This window comes from Mastigoproctus giganteus, chromosome 13, assembly GCF_048544385.1.
Source record: "Mastigoproctus giganteus isolate SK-2022 chromosome 13, ASM4854438v1, whole genome shotgun sequence".
NCBI lineage: Eukaryota > Metazoa > Arthropoda > Arachnida > Uropygi > Thelyphonidae > Mastigoproctus > Mastigoproctus giganteus.
Window position 1 is genome coordinate 119,990,803 of NC_143587.1, and position 20,555 is coordinate 120,011,357.

General features: G+C 39.1%; 1 protein-coding gene across 3 annotated transcripts in view; it reads left to right on the forward strand.

The window, feature by feature from the left end:
• Window positions 1-8,757: 8,757 nt before the first annotated feature.
• The window catches only part of Hyccin (PI4KA lipid kinase complex subunit hyccin), a 419,644-nt gene continuing 407,846 nt past the window's right edge, over window positions 8,758-20,555 (forward strand). For 2 of the 3 annotated variants that reach the window (XM_090388084.1, XM_090388086.1), the window contains exon 1: window positions 8,758-9,114. The gene's annotated coding sequence lies outside the window, so the exon portion shown is untranslated. The remainder of the gene's footprint in view (window positions 9,115-20,555) is intronic. The other variant, XM_090388085.1, reaches the window with a different exon arrangement.

Genomic DNA, 20,555 nt, shown 5'->3' on the forward strand with positions numbered 1-20,555 from the left:
TGATCAGAGTGATAGCACTACTCTCAATTTTGCTTTTTCTGTACTTACATTACACTGAACAGACTCAACGTTGCCACTTATGTCAGTTGGATTCACTTCTTTAGATTTTATGTGCTTCTTAAGTAATAACATAACCCCTTTCCCGCTCCCTCTTCTGTCCTCTCTATCCTTGCTGTGCACATTGTACGCCCCATTTCAAATTCTGCATCCCTTATATCTGAGTGACACCACATCTTGGATATCCCAACAATGTCCGCATTTGATGCCGTGATTTTACTATGCTTTTTTACTATAAAAATTTATTTATTGTGCATTGGTCTACATGCAAGTATACAACCATCAGTTTTTACTCTTACTTACCCTAACACAGTCCATGTATTAACTTGTTCCATGATTATTCCCAGCAGTCCTTGAAATCCCCAACACCTTACTTTCAAGTCTGTTGCTTTTTCCAATAGAAGCAGTGCAAGAATCACATTCACCTCTGCCTGTGGCTATTGCTAATCTATTAATCTGTGTATATTCCTCAAGCTAGTATTTTTTTCATCCAACTAACACTGCCTCGATGGTATCAGCAAATATTCTTTTACCCATTCTGTTTTAAGGGTATCGCATCCTTGTAGAAGTTGGCTCTCCTGTTAAGAACCACAGACCACTCTGAGAAAAATTCTACCCCATGAACACAATCTTTCCAGGGATGAAATGATTGAAAAAGCTCTCATCATAAATTCCCGCCCACCATTCCTCTTCCACAATCTTTCCAGGGATGAAATGATTGAAAAAGCTCTCATCATAAATTCCCGCCCACCATTTCTCTACAAAACGACAGACAGAAATCAAATTTAACCCTAACTCGCGACTTTTTGTCAACATTGCCTTGTACTTTTTAAGTACGTCTGAAGATCCCCTACTATTAATGGCATTAGTGACAACGTGTACAACAATATCACCTTTTGTGCCCTTAAAAGATGATATTTGTTCTACGACATAAAATAAATTTTGATGTCGTAGAACAAATATCATACCCTGGTCCTGTTCAACCTATCCTTTTTGCGTATATTTATATTTCCCGTTTACCTGTACATATATTTCCCGTTTTTCCCTGACAATAGATTCAAGAACAACAACAACTAGCTCCTGTGGGACCAGAGCATTCTGCCTTGAGGGTTGCCGCTCTGTCTCCTGATGATCCAGTGCAAGCTCTGGATTTGATGAGGGGAACCTGAGAGCTTTATGGGGCCCCTAATTTAAATCTTTCCAGGGCACCCACTCTTGTCTTCATGCTCTCATAAAGGCCCACAACAAAGCCGAGCTGCTGCTAAATACCCTCACACTTGCTACACGGAACACACATAAAGACATTCCCCCTTGGCAATATCATATCCCGTTGTCCGCAATTCGCAAACATCAAAAAACTAGTGCATTTCATGATTCAGAGGACAACCGATCGCCTTCAGTTCTCCCCCAACCAACAGCACGCCCATTACCTTCAGCCCCATGCTTTGCTGCTCTGGTCTGAGGCATGAATATTGTTCAAATTCAATATAGTTAAAAATACTACAATGAACTAACACACCTAATGTAGCAATAACTGTATGCAGGCTATGCTATGAAGTTTATGTTATATATATATATATATATATATATATATGTATATATACACTGTGTGAAAAACATAAGGACCAACACTATTTCTAAAGGTTACAAAATCAAACGAAACAACCTGTGGTGATTGCATAACTGTGCCCGTTCAGTAGAAAGCTGGTGCACGTGCAAAAATTTGAATCGTGATGAGAGGGCTCACATAAACAGATAAAAGCAGCAGTTCAGCAGTTACGTGCAAATTACCGAATGGTGAGGACGATTGTTACAGACGTTCGATTGGTTTCATACAGTGCTATAGACAACGAAATGGCTAGTAGACAACATCTGGATGACTTTACCCGGGGTCGAATAATTGGAAAGCTTGAGGAAGGTCGAAGTAGGAGGAGTATGGCTTCAGAGTTCGATATCGTCCATAGCATCGTCTCACGTGTGGAGTGGGCCTTCAGAACGACAAGTATAGCTGTTCGAAGAACTAGTAGTAGTCGTCCACGAAAAACAACGCCCAATGATGACAGTTATATACTCCTACAGGCCAAGAAGGACCGACACCAGACAGCGGGATCCATTGCGAACCAGCTGCACAGGAGCATAGGACGCAGGATATCGCGGTTTACTGTGGCCAGGCGACTCCACAAAGGTGGACTGTTTTCCCGACGGCCAGTATCCTGTGACCCTTAAACACCTGCCCATCGGAGACACCGTTTACAGTAGGGCATCGAACACAAGGACTGGACAGCAGCGCAATGGGGTAAGGTACTTTTTACTGATGAGAATAGATTCAGTCTCAGCAGCGATTCTGGATGTCAGCTAATCTGGTGAGAGCTTGGCACATGGCATCACCCCGCAAATATCATTGAAAGGGACCAATATGGCAGTCGAGGTGTTCTTGTCTAGGAGGGCGTTATCTTGGATGGACGTACACAATTCTAGATACTGGAAGGCGGCACTGTAACTGGTGCACACTACTGTACTGAGGTAATCCTTCCCCATGCGTGTCTGTTCCGAAGTGCCATTGGCCCCGAGTTCGTGTTAATTAATATTATTATTATTATTATTAATAGCCGTGTGGTGCAAGAATGCCTAACGCTTAGGCTGCACCGGCCAAAAAAATTTCTGAGTCATCCTGAGAGAGAGAGAGAGAGAGAGAGAGAGAGAGAGAGAGAGAGAGAGAGAGAGAGAGAGAGAAGGGAATCACCAAGAAAGAGAAAGAAGAATGATGATATCCAGCTCAGGACCCTGAGTGTGCCAAGCCCATACTCACCAGATATGAGCCCCTGGGGTTGAATGGATGATAATGCCACAACCCATCGCACTGCAGCTGTTGATATGCGTTTGGAAAGTGAGGACATTCTTCGTATGGATTGGCCTGCCCGTTCCACGATCTAAATCCCATCGAACACATATAGGACGCTCTGGTGAGACCACTAGTGGCACGGGCTCACCCACCAGAAAATGTTCACCTGCTGAATATGGCGCTGACAGAGGAATGGACGATGTTACCGCAAGAACTTATCAACAACAATAGTTCTAAGTATGGACAGGCGGTGCAAAGCCAGCATCGACATTGGGGGGGGGGAGGCATTTCTCCTACTGAGGGCACCTCTTCCCTTTGTTCCATCTTTGGGAGTAATGCATCTGTAGCATGGCAACCAGTGCTATGTTGTCATTTTTGAATAAAGTCCCTCTGTACTTTTGTTTCTGTTGTTGTGTCGGTGTTGTTTCCTTCATCATTTCTGTACTTCATGAGGTTCCCTGAGTATGCTTTTCCCATATCCAGGACACTCCTATGTAAAGCTAGAGGTGAAAACCTGACTGGTTCTTAAGTTTTGCACACCAGTGTATATATACAGGGTGTCTCAAAAATATTGGTACAAACGTTTAGTGGAAGTAGGTAACATCTAAAGAAATGTGAATCGCATAGGAACCCATAACCGGAATCGTCACGGGAAGGTAGTAGCAGAGACACAAGAAGCAGAAATGACACAAGACAGTAATTAGTGGCAAACATTTATTTCACATAATATTAACAATATAGTACAAGATGGATGCATTTCATGATGTTACAACAGATGCTCGAAGGTTCCACCATGAGACGCGATGCATGCGTGACACTGACGCAGCGTGGATTGGCGGACACGGTCGAACACACCTGGAGTTTCTTTGACAGTAGCAGCAGCTTAGACGAGTCTCGCCACGAGATCCATTTCCGTCTCCATAGGCGATTCATAGACGGTAGATTTGAGGGGGTCCCCCACAGAAAGAAATCAAGGCTCAAAAAATCAGGTGAGCGTAGAGGCCAGGCAACGTGTCCGCCACGGCCAATCCATCAACGTCCAAAACGCCTGTTCAAATGGTCACGAACACACCTTCCATAATGGACAGGCGCCCCGTCATGTTGAAACCAAATGTTGCGTCTCACATTTGCTGGAACATCGTCAAGTAACCCTGGTAGAACTTGTTCAAGAAAGATCCGATATTTAGCGGAGTTCATGCGGGGTGGTAACAGGTATGGGCCGACTAAGCAGTCACCGGCCATACCTGCCTACACATTTATTGCGAAGCGATGTTGTGGGGCATGGGGGCGCACACCGTGTGGGTTGTCATGAGCCTATACATGAGTATTGTGCTGATTGAATAAGCCTCATCCGTGAACAAAACATAGGCTGGAAAATTCAAGTCTTGAACACTTTCTTGGAGAAACCACTGTGCAAAATCCACACGTGCAGGATGATCTTGAGGGAGCAGTAACTGAACCCTTTGGAGATGAAAGGGGTGTAAGGAATCATCGTGCTAGACACGCTTTACACTGCAACGAGACACTCCTAAGGCAGAAGCAATGGCACGTGTGCTGGTAGTAGGATTATTCTGGACAGCATTCAACACACTTTCTTTCATGGCGGGAGTTCGCGTCGAACGTGGTCTGCCCGCACTACTCCCGTTAACTCTAAATGACCCATAATCACACAAATTTTGATGCACACACGCAAACAAAGGGTGGTCCGGTACATGTCTGTCTGGGAAGCGTTCTCCGTAAATTCGTTGAGCGGCTTGTCCATTGACCTCTGCTAATTCATACACTAGGTGCTTGTCTGCCAGCTCACAGTTGGTATATCGATGCATGCTCATCGTGCGGCGACTACTGCTTCAATGAGTAAACTAGAAATTTTCCCTCTCGCGAACTGATGAACAGCGCAGTCTACCGACATACGGTGACGTTTCCAGTTATGGGTTCCTATACGATTCACATTCCTAAACGTTTGTAACAATATTTTTGAGACACTCTGTATATATATATATTATATATATATATATATATATATATATATATATACTGTATATATATATATATATATATATATATATACAGTATATATACTGTATATATATATATATACAGTATATTTCAATATCATGATGTGCCCCTTTTTTATGTTTGGGGAATGCGGACAACCTGGAATGGTATATGATATTGCCAAGGGGAATATCTTTCTGTCTGTTCGATCTGTAGCAACTAATTGCTCTCGAATTGGCTGGCTATATTACTGGTGTGCACTCTTTTTTGCAGAACACTAGCATTAAAAAGCTAGAATTTCTCCTACCACTCACTCTATAACACTATTACAATGGCGGCAAAATTCGAACGATACAAAGATTCTATGTACATATTAAGTAATTACCTAGAAAATCTCTATCTAAATTAAAAAATAAACTAACGAGCGTGGTTAAGACTGTAAAGCTATTCATAGAATACGATTTAATATGACAATTAGAGAAATAAAACGGCAAATGTTTTCAAAAAACTAATCGTTCCACACAGCTGAAATTCTTGATAATTCGTGATTATTTGCCTTTTATCTCGTCGAAAAGAAAATTGTCCCTATGCAATAACCTGAATATGGCAATCATGTTGCCAGTCTTGCTTATGCTGTCCCGACTTTTCCCATAATTTCTACATTGATTTACCAGAGGCTTATATATTGAATTACGATCACATGGAGTAATTGCCCAGAGTTCCTGTTCTGCAGTCAATTTATTTTTCGAATTTTTGAAGGTTATGGCGACAGTCTGCAATGTTGCCTTATAACTTTTCCATATATGGCAAGCTGCTGTTCCGGTCGTGGAATGCCTTTTTTTTTTTTCCCCAGCCACACCTGTTCTTTTTATTGATATAGCTACTGATTGAAATTTCTAAACATTGCGTTGACACATGAGCGAAATCTGTTAATCCATATTGATACTTCCGCAACACAATCAGTCATGACCAAGCGTATCTGTAGTGTTGTTTTTGCATCTCATTCCTATTTTGTAGAATGACCGATGAAATGACCCACCCTCCACCAAGGCCCTGCAGAGCGCTTCCTATAGGTCTGTCGTACATGAACCAGCACAACACAGGTTATTTGATTTGCTCACGACGGCAAACATGTGGATATTAGAACACTGGATTCTCTCTAATGTGTTCTTGTTTATACTCTGGCACGGCCACCAGGTCAGTGGAGTTTACAATAAATCAGTCAATACAAATGCTAATCGTATTTAGCGGTGACGGGCTTGAAGCACGGTCCACTCAAAGAGCGTATGCTACTGCACTCGCTCTCCTGACCACATGGCTACGTCAGGCCTACATTGGTATACCATTGGGTTTTCGTGTTTTGCACCAAGTTTTGACAAAAAACATTTTTATCTTGTTTTCAAGTATTAGTGTTTTAGTTACAAATATTTTACGATTGGAGCCTGATTTAGAACAAGTTTTAATTGATTATATGCTGAAAATATAATTTCAACTACTATTTTGTTTAGTTGGGCGTGATCGACTAGTTTACTTGTGCAGGGTAGATTTATGACTAAAAAAACTAAGCTATTATATTAGGGCCACCCAGTAATTTCTTACATATATCCGTATTTGTGTCTGTAAATTGAGTGTGTTCTCCGGTCGATTTGTCTGTTTGGCTGGAATAAAAAAAACCTCAGTTTCGGGGATAAAAACCTTGCTATCTACCCCTGAGGCCGACTAAAACAGCCATGGAGCGCAAAAAAAAAAAAAAAAAAAAAAATGTTATTAAAGTTCCTCGTGTCATCGATGGGATTGAGGTGTGGAGAAGAAGGTGATGATAACACTGTGCTACCCGCACAAACATTAGCATTAGCATTAGTAGAGGCATATGATGCAAGAAAGCAAGCTTATTCAGCATCAGCCAAAAAAAAAAAACAGAAAAAAAAAACACACCACTCCCATTTCACCCCTCCGTTAGTTCGAAATACCTGTCCAGTTGAGCCTTAAATTTGTTTAGGCTATCAACTTCAACAACAAGTGATGGAAGTCGGTTCCACCAACCAACCACCCGCTGGCCAAAGGCAAATTTCCGCACATCTATCCGACATCCGTCCTTCCTCAATTTGAATTTATGCCCTCTGAGGTGATTATTCTGAGCAAGATGAAGAATCCCATTGGCATTGAGCATGCTCAAACCATTCAAAGCCTCTATCAGATCATCTATCATACACCTCTATCAGATCATCTCGCCGGTGCCTAGTCTCCAGACTGTAATTTGCAAAACTTAAGCCTTTCTTCGTAAGAGCAACCCTTTGTTCCATTCACTAATCTTGTTGCCCTTCTCTGTACCCGTTCCAGCAGCTCTACATCCTTCTTGAAATGAGGCCTCCAGACCTGTATACAGTACTCAAGATGTGGCCTAACCATTGCCTTATACAAGGGAATAATCACCTCCTTATCCCTGCTAGAAAAATTCCTGTATATCATTGACAAGACACCAAAACTGGCGGATTTTTAAATTAATAATAAATTAGTAGTAGTGGCAAATGATATAAGAAAGCAAGATTATACAGCATTAGCCAAGAATTTATAAATTTGTAGAAGTAGATTACAAATTATTAGTGCACAAGTGCATATTGACGAGGATTTTGGGAGAATATGTTACAGTAGTGATGAAAAACCTCTAAGTTATTATTACTATTATTAGTCATATGGTGCAAGGAAGCCTGAGGCTTTTGCTCAACCAGCCAAAAGAGAGAGAGAGAGAGAGAGAGAGAGAGAGAGAGAGAGAGAGAGAGAGAGAGAGAGAGAGAGAGAGAGAGAGAGAGAGAGAGAAGGGAATCACCAGAAAGAGAAGAATGATGATATCCAGCTGAGGACCCTGGGTGTGCCAAGCCCATCCTCACCAGATGTGAGTCCCTGGGGTATTTAGACCTGGCGAATTACAGACACTGGACAGCTTACATCCAAACAATAGCTGCTGATTTTGGTGGAAGCGTACGAAATCGATCTTACATATGCATCTGGTGGCTATGAACATTACCTTTCCTGTAAGGGAAGGCTATTCCAGTGTTTTCACCGCTACATCGAGGAAATGTGACTGCATCAGGTGACATTTCTTTATGAGAAGCATTTAGACATTTTTAAGGATATCATTAGTTTCATATGTGTTTATTGTCCATATCTGTAGCAACTACTTGCCCTTCACTACCCTGGCTGTAGTCTGCGCGGTAGCACAGTGGTATCGAAACCGTCCTTCCCACACCGGATTGAAAAAGCCCGGGTTCGAATCCCGTCGATGACGCGAGGAACTTTAGTGGGCTTTTTTCACTCCGTGGCTGTTAGTCGGGCTCAGGCGCAGATAGCAAGGTCCTCCCCCCAGAAACTAGGGTTTTTTCGTCCAGCAAACAGGCAACTCGACCAGAGAGCACATGCAATTTACAGACAAAATAAATATATGGGTAGACGTAATCAATTACAGGGAACCCTAATATCATAATTTTTGTATTACCGGTGTGCACTCTTTTTTTTTTTTTTTTGCAGAATAGCAGCAGGTAATTTTCTTATTCATAGATATTCGAAATCCTACTCCAGTGTGAATATATTAAGCACGAAAGCAAATAAGGCTACGAAGCGTCAGTGTATTATGTCTGTAAAATTGCACCCGGTTTAGGGAAGGTGACTATTTCCAATGTGGTACCTGCGAGGACCCCTATGCCATCGTGAATCGCATATAAACTCCGAAAGGTTGCCGATCTCTTTTTATGTTGCACAATTGTTAGATTTTTTTTTTTTTTTTTTGGAAGTTTGCAGTAAATAAAATTTCTGTCAATAGGTCGCGTTGTTATAGCTCATGAATGATATCTTATCATGGGAGTAGTATCCGAGTGATGATTATTTGCGAGTTTGTGGTGTGTGTAGCGAGTGTTATTGTAAGTGAATAATTACCGTATTGAGTAATTATTGATGATTTATATTAGATGATTGTGCACGTATTTAAACCATAGAATGGTAATGTTATAAAGTTATTAACTGTTAGCAGCTTATTTATGAAGTGTAGGCGGTGACCTATACCCTATACTGACGTTTCTGTGCTGTTTCCTTAATAACTGGCCCTTTTACTATCTTTTCTGTACATTATTACGATCAAAACTTTGACAAAAACTTTCTATGGATTATTCCAACATCTTTTTAGAAGTGAGCATGGCAGTCGTCAAATTAATTTGAAAACACAAGTAAGTACTTGTTTCTTTTACTTAGCACGGCAAGCATATTCACGGTATATATGTATATATATTTTAAAGCTAATCCTTTTAAATACATATTTTGTAATCGTTTCTGCCACGAATTACACATTAATAGTGACTTGTAGTAAGTCAACTATCACAGCTCTGCATTATTTAGTATTTTCTTGTAGCTGGCCATAGATATTTTATTTTTTTTGATATTATCAGCCGCATTTTAACGCAGTTGTTATGTGCTAGTAGTTATAAGTGGAAGTACACCAGTAGTTTTAATATAAGTATTTTTTTTTTCCCAAGGAATATTGCGTATCTTTTCAGCATAAGAATGAGAAGACTGCTTTACTCATAGGAACGTGCGGTTTATATAGTTCGTACACTAAGGTTACAGATGCGATGATCATTAATAAGAACGTGGAAAAACGACGCAAGAGAAAGTTATTGTTATGTACAGTTAAGTTTTCCTTCTTCGTGAGAAGGAAAATCGTACAACCACGGGTGCAGAACGCTTCTTTAAATTGGTCTATAGAACTTTCTAGCAATTCAAAAGTAGTTTTGCTATCCTCTCTGATGAATTATATTATTAGAAACATTGTTTTTGCTATAAAAATTGCAATGTTATGTCTATCCTTTGGCAGTATATATTATTTGGAAGTTGTGTATTATTTTTTAAATGTTATTATCCTTGTATTCTGTCTCACACTCAAAGAAATGTGCTGGATAGTCGCACTGCTTTAATAAGCTGATATTAAAATGAAATGCCAATGATATCAAAGAAACTCGTTAATAAGAATTTATAGTAGTAAAACGCATTGAACAATTCACCGGAACTGAATGTCCGAGTATATATATAAAAAAAGTAATTCTTAAAGGCAGCCTGTCATAAGAAATAATAGGCCATAGACAACAAGCAGTATTTGGAGGTTTAGTAAATTTCAGAAAAATGGTTGGCTCACTAGTAAATTTCAGAAAAATGGTTGGGTCACTCATTGAAGTTGGGGGGGGGGGTATACTTTGTGTGCTAATGTACATCTTAAATAGCTGTTTGCACAGAATCCTTTTCTGTGTCATTGTACTAAGGACAGCCCACCACATATTTATTATTATTAGCCTAATGGTTCAAGGAAGCCTGAGGCTTTTTCTGCACTAGCCAAAAAAAAATTTCAGTTATCCCAGACAGAGACAGAGAGAAATAGAAGGGAATCACCAAGAAAAAGAAGAATGATGATATCCAGCTTAGGACCCTGGGTGTGCCAAGCCCATACTTGCCAGATATGAGCCCATGCAGGTGGTTGAAATATTTTACTCTCCCAGATATGACAACTAGCATGAGTTCTTGACCTGGCTGTGTGTCTCTTGAAAAAAAATTAACACTGAAGTATTAAAAATATAGTTCTTATTTTTAGCAATGATTGGGAACAGTTGAGTATGCAGGATTCAGTCTTTCCTACTTATCCTTCACCTCTTTACTCCTTGGGCCAAATGGATCTACACATTAACATTGGTGCCTCCGTAGCCAGGTGGGAAGGAGCAGCAGTGCGTAGCACACGTTTCTTGATTAGACCGGGGTTCGAGCCCGTCACCACCAAATACGGAGGATGCGGAAAGGTCAGGGAATGACCACCGCATATTCCCGGAGCAATATGGCCTTAGTTGCTAATGCTCCTAAAAAACCAAACAACATTAACATTTTCCTGTTTGGGAATTATAAAAAAAATTATTTGGCTGCATATAATCTTCTATTGTATTTTATTGGTAATAAAATTCACCACTATCAATAGAAGGACCTGTTAATTCATCAGTGGAAATAGTTGAGAGAAAGAGCTTTGTGATTAAATATTCAACAAGTAACTAGTTGGTCATGTATCGTTAATAGCATGATGGTATTAATAAAATCAAACAAATTATGATATGGTGTAGTAACATAAAAATATTTAGATGGATTAATTTTTTTTTTTTACAGGAAAAAAAATAACATGATTATAAAAATAGTCCACAGAATTTTATTTTTTAAAGGGGGAATTCCCTGTAGATGTGTAATAGAATTTAATGTTCTTTTAATATTGTCATTGTTACTCATTAAATTATTAGAAAATAAGTTGCATTTACTTAGCCTGGTTTGTATCAGTTCTATCAATCCAGTTAATTTTTCTACAAAATGCTATTTCTTTAAAAGAATAATCAAAACAAACTGGTTGTTAAAAAAAAAAACACTCGTGACACTTGTGTGATATGGTTCATTTGAGTGCATGAGCTTATACAGATCTAAAGTTTGGCCTGTGCATTTTTTCTTAAAGGGAGATCTGCATGAAAGATCTGTTTATCTTTCGATTTTGCAGTATAGAATTGGTATAGAAATACTCATTTTCAGCTGATTTTTGACCATTTTTATGTTTGTTAAATTTTGTATTTTGTTGGAATTTTTATACATTTATCTGTTAGCATATAAATTATTCTTTTAAGATTTTTTTTTAACCATTTTTAAAATGTTGCTTTGTAATACTGCCTCATAGGACTCATCATTTTGTAAAGAATATACATAGCAAATGAGTTGTGTATTAATAAGTAATTTTATGGGTAATAGAATTTTTTTTGCTGCAGTATTTCTCTCAAACTTGGTCCTGTTCTATATTTCTCAGATATTTGTTGCCACTACCTTTTAGTATTAACAAGATAGTTGTGTATTAGCTTGTTGGTTATCTAATGGAAAAAATCATATTTTGCAACAGATATAACCTAGCCTATTGCTAATAAGAAAACATAGCTTTTCTAAGCATTTTTACCATGGATAACTTGGTTTTTTATTGTACCATTTTATTTTAAACGTCTGTATACAGTATGCACCTCTATATGTATACAGTGATTTCTGATTAAGTAATGGAATGTTTAATTATCAGACAAATAGCAATTAAAAATAGCTAATTGTGGTTCTCAAATGTATCAGTTTTGTATTACAGCAGTACAAAGTATAGTGTATGTGATGAATTATTCAAAACTGACACATTATCTATTATGGCATTTGTTCCCATTTTTGATTTCAGTTCAAAATATTATAGGTGTTTAAAATGACCACTATTGATAAGTATGTTGGTGCATTGTAAAAGAGAAAGCACTTATTTTCTTAGTGTCCAGATGTCTGCCAGAGGTCAACCTTTCAAGTGTTCTTTTAATTAGATTTAATTAAATTAATCAATTTTAATGTTAAAATTAAGTTTAAATTAATGCCGATTTTTTAAATTACTCTATATATAAAAATAATAAATTAAGTAGAGAAGTGTTTAAATTTTTTTTTTTTTTTTTTGTCGTCTCCTTTTCCCATTATTATATGGGGTCAGTGTTTTTATTGTTTTGGCATGCAATTTTTACGGCCGGATGCCCTTCCTGACGCTGACCCTTTATCCGGGCTGATGATATAAAAAAAAAAGTAAAGTGCAGCCATTATCAACCCACTGCAGGATGGAAGCCTCCTCAACAATTCATGCTGAGGGAAATGGACCATAATCTGCCACGCTGGTCCAGTGCGGGTTGGCAGATCGACCGTATTCAGCAGTTAGGGGCTTGAACCCCGGTCTAACTCAAAGAGCGTGTGCTACTGCACTCCAGCTCCTGCCCACTCGGCTACGGAGGCTGATGATATACAGTGTTCATTCCCTGACCTTCTGCATCCTCTGTATTTGGTGGGCATGGGCTCGAACCCTGGTCTAATCAAGAAGCGTGTGCTACGCACTACTGCTCCTGGCTACAGAATTGATTTAAGCACAGGTATATTTGTGTCTTTGTTATGACTTTCATAGTAATACCTTATTTGGATAATTAAATGAAAAGTGCATTGTATAGCACTGTTGGCATGAGTTATGTTATCAACCCCATTGTTGCTATATTAAAACTTTCACTTACAGCCAGCCTCCTGCATGTGTGTGCACGCTTCTGTGGTGTACAAAGTATAAAATGAAAGAGACTTGTATACTTTTATGTGCACATATTACTCTTACAGAGGTCCCCAAAGATAAAGGCCCAAGAATTAAATCTGTAAATTTCATTAAGCTATATCACCTTTTGCACCCACTATTGATGTCACCATAATGGGAAGGGTTGGGTAGACTATGTATATTGTGATTACTAAGCAGTATCGTAAAGAGATCTCCACATTAATGAAATATGTGGGTGCACTGGCCAGAGGGAAATCTTGGATAATGCAAAGATCAAGTTCTGGTTGATGTTACTGTACAACTAGTTAGTGACACGTTACACAGTAATCCCACAGGAAACCAAATTCACTTCAATTGAGTGTTGTAGGTTGCATCTAGAAAATTGTATACAGGTCTGGAGGCTTCACTTTAGGAAGAATGTAGATCTGCTGGAATGGGTGCAGATGTCAACCAGGATTTTGTTGCCATTCTCTGCACCCATTATAGCATATCTATAAATGCAATGAACAAAAGGGTGCTCTTATCTAGGAATGTTTCATTCAGCAAATTTCAGCATCTGCAGACTAGGCACGTGTGTGGTGATCTGATTGAGGTGTTTAAGGCTGCAAATGGATTGATTAAATTGAATGTTAATGGCATTCTTCCACTTGCTGAAGGCATAAATTTAAGTTCAGGAAGGATGGTTGTAGGATAGATTTGGGAAGTTTTCCTTCAGTCAGCGAGTTTTTTTATGGAATAGGCTTCCATTTGTTGTGTAAGTGGGTGGTTTGAATAAATTCAAGGAAGAAATGGACAAATTCTTGGAGAATGTTGGATGAAGTGTGTGTGTTTTTGCTGATGCTATATAAGTTTACTCTCTTGCAATCTTTTGCTGCTACTACTGGTTTAAAATTTTTGCTGTTCTGGAGTGTGCTTTGTAACTGAATAGGACAGTAGTCAAATTTTTAGTGTAGAAACACAAAGATAAACACATGCAGGTAGAAGAATCATGGAGATATTAATATCAGTAATGGCAAATGATGCAAGAAAGCAAGCTAATACAGCATCAGCCAAAAAAAAAAAAAAAAAAATCCTACTTCACCTATCCATCTCCTCTAATAAATTGTCTAGTGTCTTGAATTTATTCAAACTATCCACTTTAACAATGGATGGAAGCTTGTTCCAGCAATTGACCAACTGTTATTTGAAGGAAAACTTTTCACATCTGTTCTGCAACCAACCTTTGTTAATCGTTAAACACCTCAATCAGATCAACTTTTTTTTTTGAAAACTCCAAGCATGAGAAATATTAGAACCTATAGTGCTTGACACCTTCCATGGGTTGATTGTTAAGAAGATGAAAAAAGATACTTGAATGGGTTGAGCATGCTGAATTCTGATGGGATCCTTCCACTTTTTCAGATTACAAACCTAAGGGGGCATAAATTCAAATTAAGAAAGGACAGATGTAGAATAGATGTGCAGAAATTTGCCATTAGCCAGCGGGTGGTTAATTGCTGGAACAAACTTCCATCTGTCGTTGTGGAGGTTGATAGGTTGAATAAATTTGAGGAACTGGACAGGCATTTGGAGGGAATGGTGTTTTTTTTTTTTTTTTTGGCTGATGCTTTCTTGCATCACATGCCACTACTACTACTTGTTGACATTGGACTTGAATTTCTTTAAATAGTAATTTTCAGGAAATACATACAAAGGATAATTGTTCCAGAAAACAGAATTTAAAAGAATAAATGAGGAAAAAGAAAACTTAGTTCTCTCAGTTTGAAGTAGAACAGTAAAAGAATGCTGACTGGTTGTGGCACATATTCGGACTAGTTTGGAAGAGGAGAGGAGGAATTATAGAAGCCAATTCAGTACAAGGTTGCTAATGGAAATATCTACAAAAATGGCATGCAGCAGAAATAGAACATCTGAAACAGAGTTGACTTTGTAAGAGATGGATCATTAATTAACCTAATTGCCCTCTTTTGAAGAGTATCTAGAAGCCTGAGAGAAGTTTTGGGGGCACCACCCCACATGTGGAACAATATTCCTTGGTAGGATGGATTTGCAATTTGTACAGAGTCAGCAGCTGTTCAGAAGCAAAGTAATGCTGTGAGTGAAAGAGAAAACCTGGTTTTTTAGATGCAGGAAGCAATGTTTGTAATGTGCTTATACTAAGAGAGATTAGAAGTCAGGGTAATCCCTAATAAAGATATGCAATATTGCCTAGAAATCTGATGTCATTGAAGATAAGCATAGGAGCAGAAGAATCCTTTTTCCAAGATAAGATAGGACAGAGTTTTAGAAGGGTTGAAATAGAGTAAGTTATCCTTGCCTCACTGGAGAATTACCCAGAGATTAGCATTTAGGGAATTGGTAGTGGATGTTTGAGAATTTGAATCCGCTTATGCAGGCTAAAGCTTCTCAAACTGGAAGGTGGAATACAATGTGTTATCATCTAGGGCTCGACAAATGTTTGCTAGTGGCAAGTAGATACAACTAACTGGCAACTACAGACTAGATCAAATAGAATGTCTTTATTAACATTTAACAAAGTATTATTGTAACATTAACAGAAGTTTTTGAGACCACTTCAAACATAAAAAAAAAAAAAAAAAGGCAAACAGTGATAACCACTGCCACGATAACGGATATACTGTGCTGGTCTCCTGTAGTTTGCGGTTGGGGTGACATGAACCACACTAGTGCATACTGGTTTGACATTACTGTTATTCTTATTAGGACTTCATGCCATTAAAGAAAAGAGAGCACTTCTTTGGGGGTGAGTCCCTGTTTTATGTAGTGAGTAGGGTTTTTATAATTTGTTGAGCTCTGATCATCAGCAAAACTAGGAATAGGATTCCCAGTCAATGGAAGGTCATTAATATACAAGAGGAAAAGAGTGGGAGAAAGAATTGAATCTTGAGGTACATTAGTACAAAAGTTCACCAGTAGTGACCTGTCAGAGAGAAAACTTTCACTGAATTACAAAACACAGTTGACAAATTATATAATGGAAGCTTATTTAAAGACCTTTATGCCAAATGCAGTCAGAGAAGCCTTTGAAATGTCAAGAGCAACTGCTAGTTTCACCAAACTTTCCCATTGAATTTGTTCATAGATGGCTAACATAAGCCAGTATATCACCAGTGGATCGACACTGACGAAATTCATACTGCCAGTCATTGCTCAGGTGGAAGATTTCTAAATAGTTTAGGAGTTGGCAGTTAATAGATTTCTCCATTACTTCAGAAAGAGTAGAATTAATTGCACTAGGATAATAATTGGATGCAAGGGATTTGTTACCCTCTTTAGGAACTGGCTGGATATGAGCAAATTTCCAAACAGAGGGAACAAAACCAGTGGAATGAGAAACAGTAAAAAGGCAATGCTGAATAGAAGTGAGCACAGCTGCACAGGCTTTTAGAACAAGTGGAGAAATACCATCAGGTCCTAGCACTTCTGTGGCATCAAGACTGTTCATAATTCTTGCATTCTTTTGGAAGAAGACCACAGGAGGTATCGAACAAATGTAGTGGGAATGGTAGGAGGTAGTTTACAAGATCATCAATATATGAATTAGAAGAAAAGTAGGATGCTACCAGGTCAGCTATATCTTTAGCTGAGGTGACAATAAAACTATCTGGTTTTGACATAAGTGGAAATAGAGATGGGCAAACCCAGAAAGTAACTTTAGAAAGGGACCAGAATGCTTGACTACCATTTGGAAAAGAAGCAAGTTTCTACTCTTAACCTGTACAAAATCTGGTTTGGGCTTATTAATTAACTGCTTTGTAAACAGAAAATGAACATGGAGATTTTGATACAAGCCAATTTCAATATGCAACATTCTTATCATGAACAGCCTTGTCACCTTCATCAGAAAACTAAGATTTAGATAAAGGACCAGATTTTAGGGTGGAGTGTGGAATAAAATATTTCATCCCTACAAGAATAATTTCTGTGACATGATCTCGGCAAATATTGGCATCAAATGATTTTAAGCAGGAATCTGACCAAGGAAAAGAAGAAAGGAATCACAAACAGATCATTCCATTTGCATTCTTGTAATATCCAACAACATGAAGTTCAGAATGACCACGAGAGAAAGGTTCCATTGGAGAAAATTCCATCACTTGAGGACCACTTACTTTGACTATATACTTGGAAGGGTTTTTTGTGAGAAAAAGAGTGTTGACTGTGTTGTTAGGATTGTCCAATATTCTGGCTTGGTAAATGAACAGTCTGTGCGAAGTCAGTAGTAATTGCAAAAGCCTCAGCATCTCGACCAGCTGGATCCATGTAACTAGAGAATGGAAGCCAGCCGGAGTTGCGAAAGTTAAAATCTACAAGGAAAATTACCTCAAAGTTAGGAAAGTGGGACTAGAAAAGTCAAGTTTCGAAGAAAGGAAGTGAAAGAGTTCCAAGTGATTAGTGGAGATGGGAGAATGATAGAGGTAACAGATAATTTCATGGAATGGGATAAAGAGAATTTAAGACAGAAGATTGAAAAGAGGAGATTCCAAATTACTGTCTTCTCTCACAAGGAATATCTGAGCAGACATGCACAAGTACCACCTTTGAAGTAAAAAGGAATCATACAGCGAATAAGTTGTATAACTGAGTCATGTACACCTAGTATTGCCTGTTAACATGGGCATTATTCCTCTGTCTGTGTGTGGATGTCACATCTCAACCCCTGCTTATGTTTTTTCTCACCTGAGGTCACCTCCAGTATAACAGGTGCTGTATTTTAGTAGTTGCATATGGGTGTTATACTCAGGGTTACTAACAGTCCTACCACCATGAAGATGCAAGCAGAGGATTTGGTTGTCACAGAAAGACCAAACAGCTCCAAAGTTTGGTCCACTTCAATTGAGTGTTGCCTGAATATCAGTTCCATCAGTGTTCTAGATTGATGGCCACATAAGCCCAGCTTGATATCTGCAGTAATGTCACTGACACCCTCAAGGGCTGTGACAGGCTCTTGGTCTCCAGATGATGCAATTTGTGGAACTGATGCCTTTCTTGGTAAGAGCAGCAGTCCGTAGCACACGCTTCTTGATTAGACTGGGGTTCGAGCCCGTCACCACCAAATACGGAGGATGCGGAAAGGTCAGGGAATAACCGCATATCCCGGAGCAATATGGCCTTAGTTGCTAATGCTCCTAAAAACCAAATAACTAACTAAATAACTTGGTAAGAGCACCCTTTTGTTCTCCTCACCAGTCTCATTGCCCTTCTTTATGCATTTTTCAGCATGTACATGAGGCCTGGCAGAGAACTTCATATCTGACTGCACCATTACCCCAGGTCCCTTACATTTTTCACTATTCTGCATGTAGTACCATGTAGTGGGTATGTTACTCTAGGATTACTGCTGTTCATAAGCAATACCTTGCATTTGGGCCAAAATTTGTACATTACATCTTGTTGGAGTAGCATACCTTCATTACTGTCATTAACCCTGCCAGCCTTTCTATCATCTGAAAACTTACATTGTCTCATACCTCCACAATATCATTAATAAATACAGAAAACAAAAACAGACCTAGTACCAAACCCTGTAGAACTCCACTAATAACATTAGCCCATGAAGAGCAGTGTCCATTGATATCCACTGTCTTATCTCACTCAACCATACATTTATCCATTGTAGTAATGCCACACTGCTCAAATTTGTATTGCAGGCTTTTATGTGCAACAGTATCAAAAGATTACTGAAATCCACGTATATGATATCAAAATTATAATTTACATCTAGTTCCTTTTGTACTTTATCTTAATATCCAATCAAACTGGTCAGACAAGATCTACCTTAATGAACCTGATAAATGAACAAGATCTACCTGTGCTCTGACCGAATTATAGCTAGCATTTTTTAGCATTAGTAGAGGCATTTGATGCAAGAAAGCAAGCTTATGCAGAATCAGCCAAAAAAAAAAAAAAAAAAAAAAAAAAACCACTTCGTTTAAAATACCTGTCCAGCTGAGCCTTAAACTTATTTAGGCTATCAACTTCCACGACAAGGGATGGACGTCTGTTCCACCAACCAACCACTCACTGGTTAAAGGCAAATTTCCGCACGTCTATCCTACCTCTGTCTTTCCTCAATTTGAATTTATGCCCTCTCAGGTGATTATTCTGAGCGAGAGGAAGAATCCCATCAGCATTGAGCATGCTCAAACCATTCAATGCTTTATACACGTCTATCAGATCACCTCGCTGGTGCCTAGTCTCCAGACACTAATTTGCAAAACTTAAGCCTTTCTTTGTAAGAGCACCCCTTTGTTCCATTCACTAATCTTATTGCCCTTCTCTGTACTCGTTCCAGCAGCTCTACATTCTTCTTGAAATGAGGCCTCCAGACCTGTATACAGTACTCTAGGTGTGGCCTGATCATTGCCTTATTAGCATTAGCATTAGCATTAGTAGAGGCATTTGATGCAAGAAAGCAAGCTTATGCAGCATCAGCCAAAAAAAAAAAAAAAAAAAAAAAAAGTAACATAAATAAATAAAAATAACCACTTCCACTTCACCCCTCTGTTCGTTCGAAATACCTGTCCAGCTGAGCCTTAAACTTATTTAGGCTATCAACTTCCACGACAAGGGATGGAAGTCTGTTCCACCCACCAACCACCCGCTGGCTAAAGGCAAATTTCCGCACATCTATCCTACATCTGTCTTTCCTCAATTTGAATTTATGCCCTCTCAGGTGATTTTTCTGAGCTAGAGGAAGAATCCCATCAGCATTGAGCATGCTCAAACCATTCAAGGCTTTGTACACCTCTATCAGATCACCCCGCTGGTGCCTAGTTTCCAGACACTGTAATTTGCAAAACTTAAGCCTTTCTTCGTAAGAGAACCCCTTTGTCCCATTCACCAATCTAGTTGCCCTTCTCTGTACTTGTTCCAACAGCTCTACATCCTTCCTGAAATGAGGCCTCCAGGCCTGTATACAGTACTCTAGGTGTGGCCTGACCATTGCCTTATACAAGGGAATAATCACCTCCTTATCCCTGCTAGAAAAATTCCTATATATCATTGACAATACACCATGAGCTACTCTTGCAGCTCGTCTGCACTGCTCAGAGAACTTCATATCTGCCTGCACCACCACCCCCAGGTCCCTTTCATTCTCTACCACTGTCAGTGTAGTACCACAGAGTTGATACGTTGCTCTGGGGTTGCTGTTTCCCATATGTAGTACTTTACATTTGTCAATGTTAAACTTCATTTGCCACCTCGAAGCCCATCTGCTCAACCTTTCCAGATCCTGTTGCAGCAGCAGCATAGTGTCAGTAGTGTCCTTGACAACCCTGCCTACCTTTGTATCGTTTGCAAACTTCGACATTAAGCTTGAGCAGTGCAGACGGGCTGCAAGAGTAGCTCATGGAGTATTGTCAATGATATACAGGAATTTTTCCAGCAGGGATAAGGAGGTGATTATTCCATTGTATAAGGCAATGGTCAGGCCACACCTAGAGTATTGTATACAGGTCTGGAGGCCTCATTTCAAGAAGG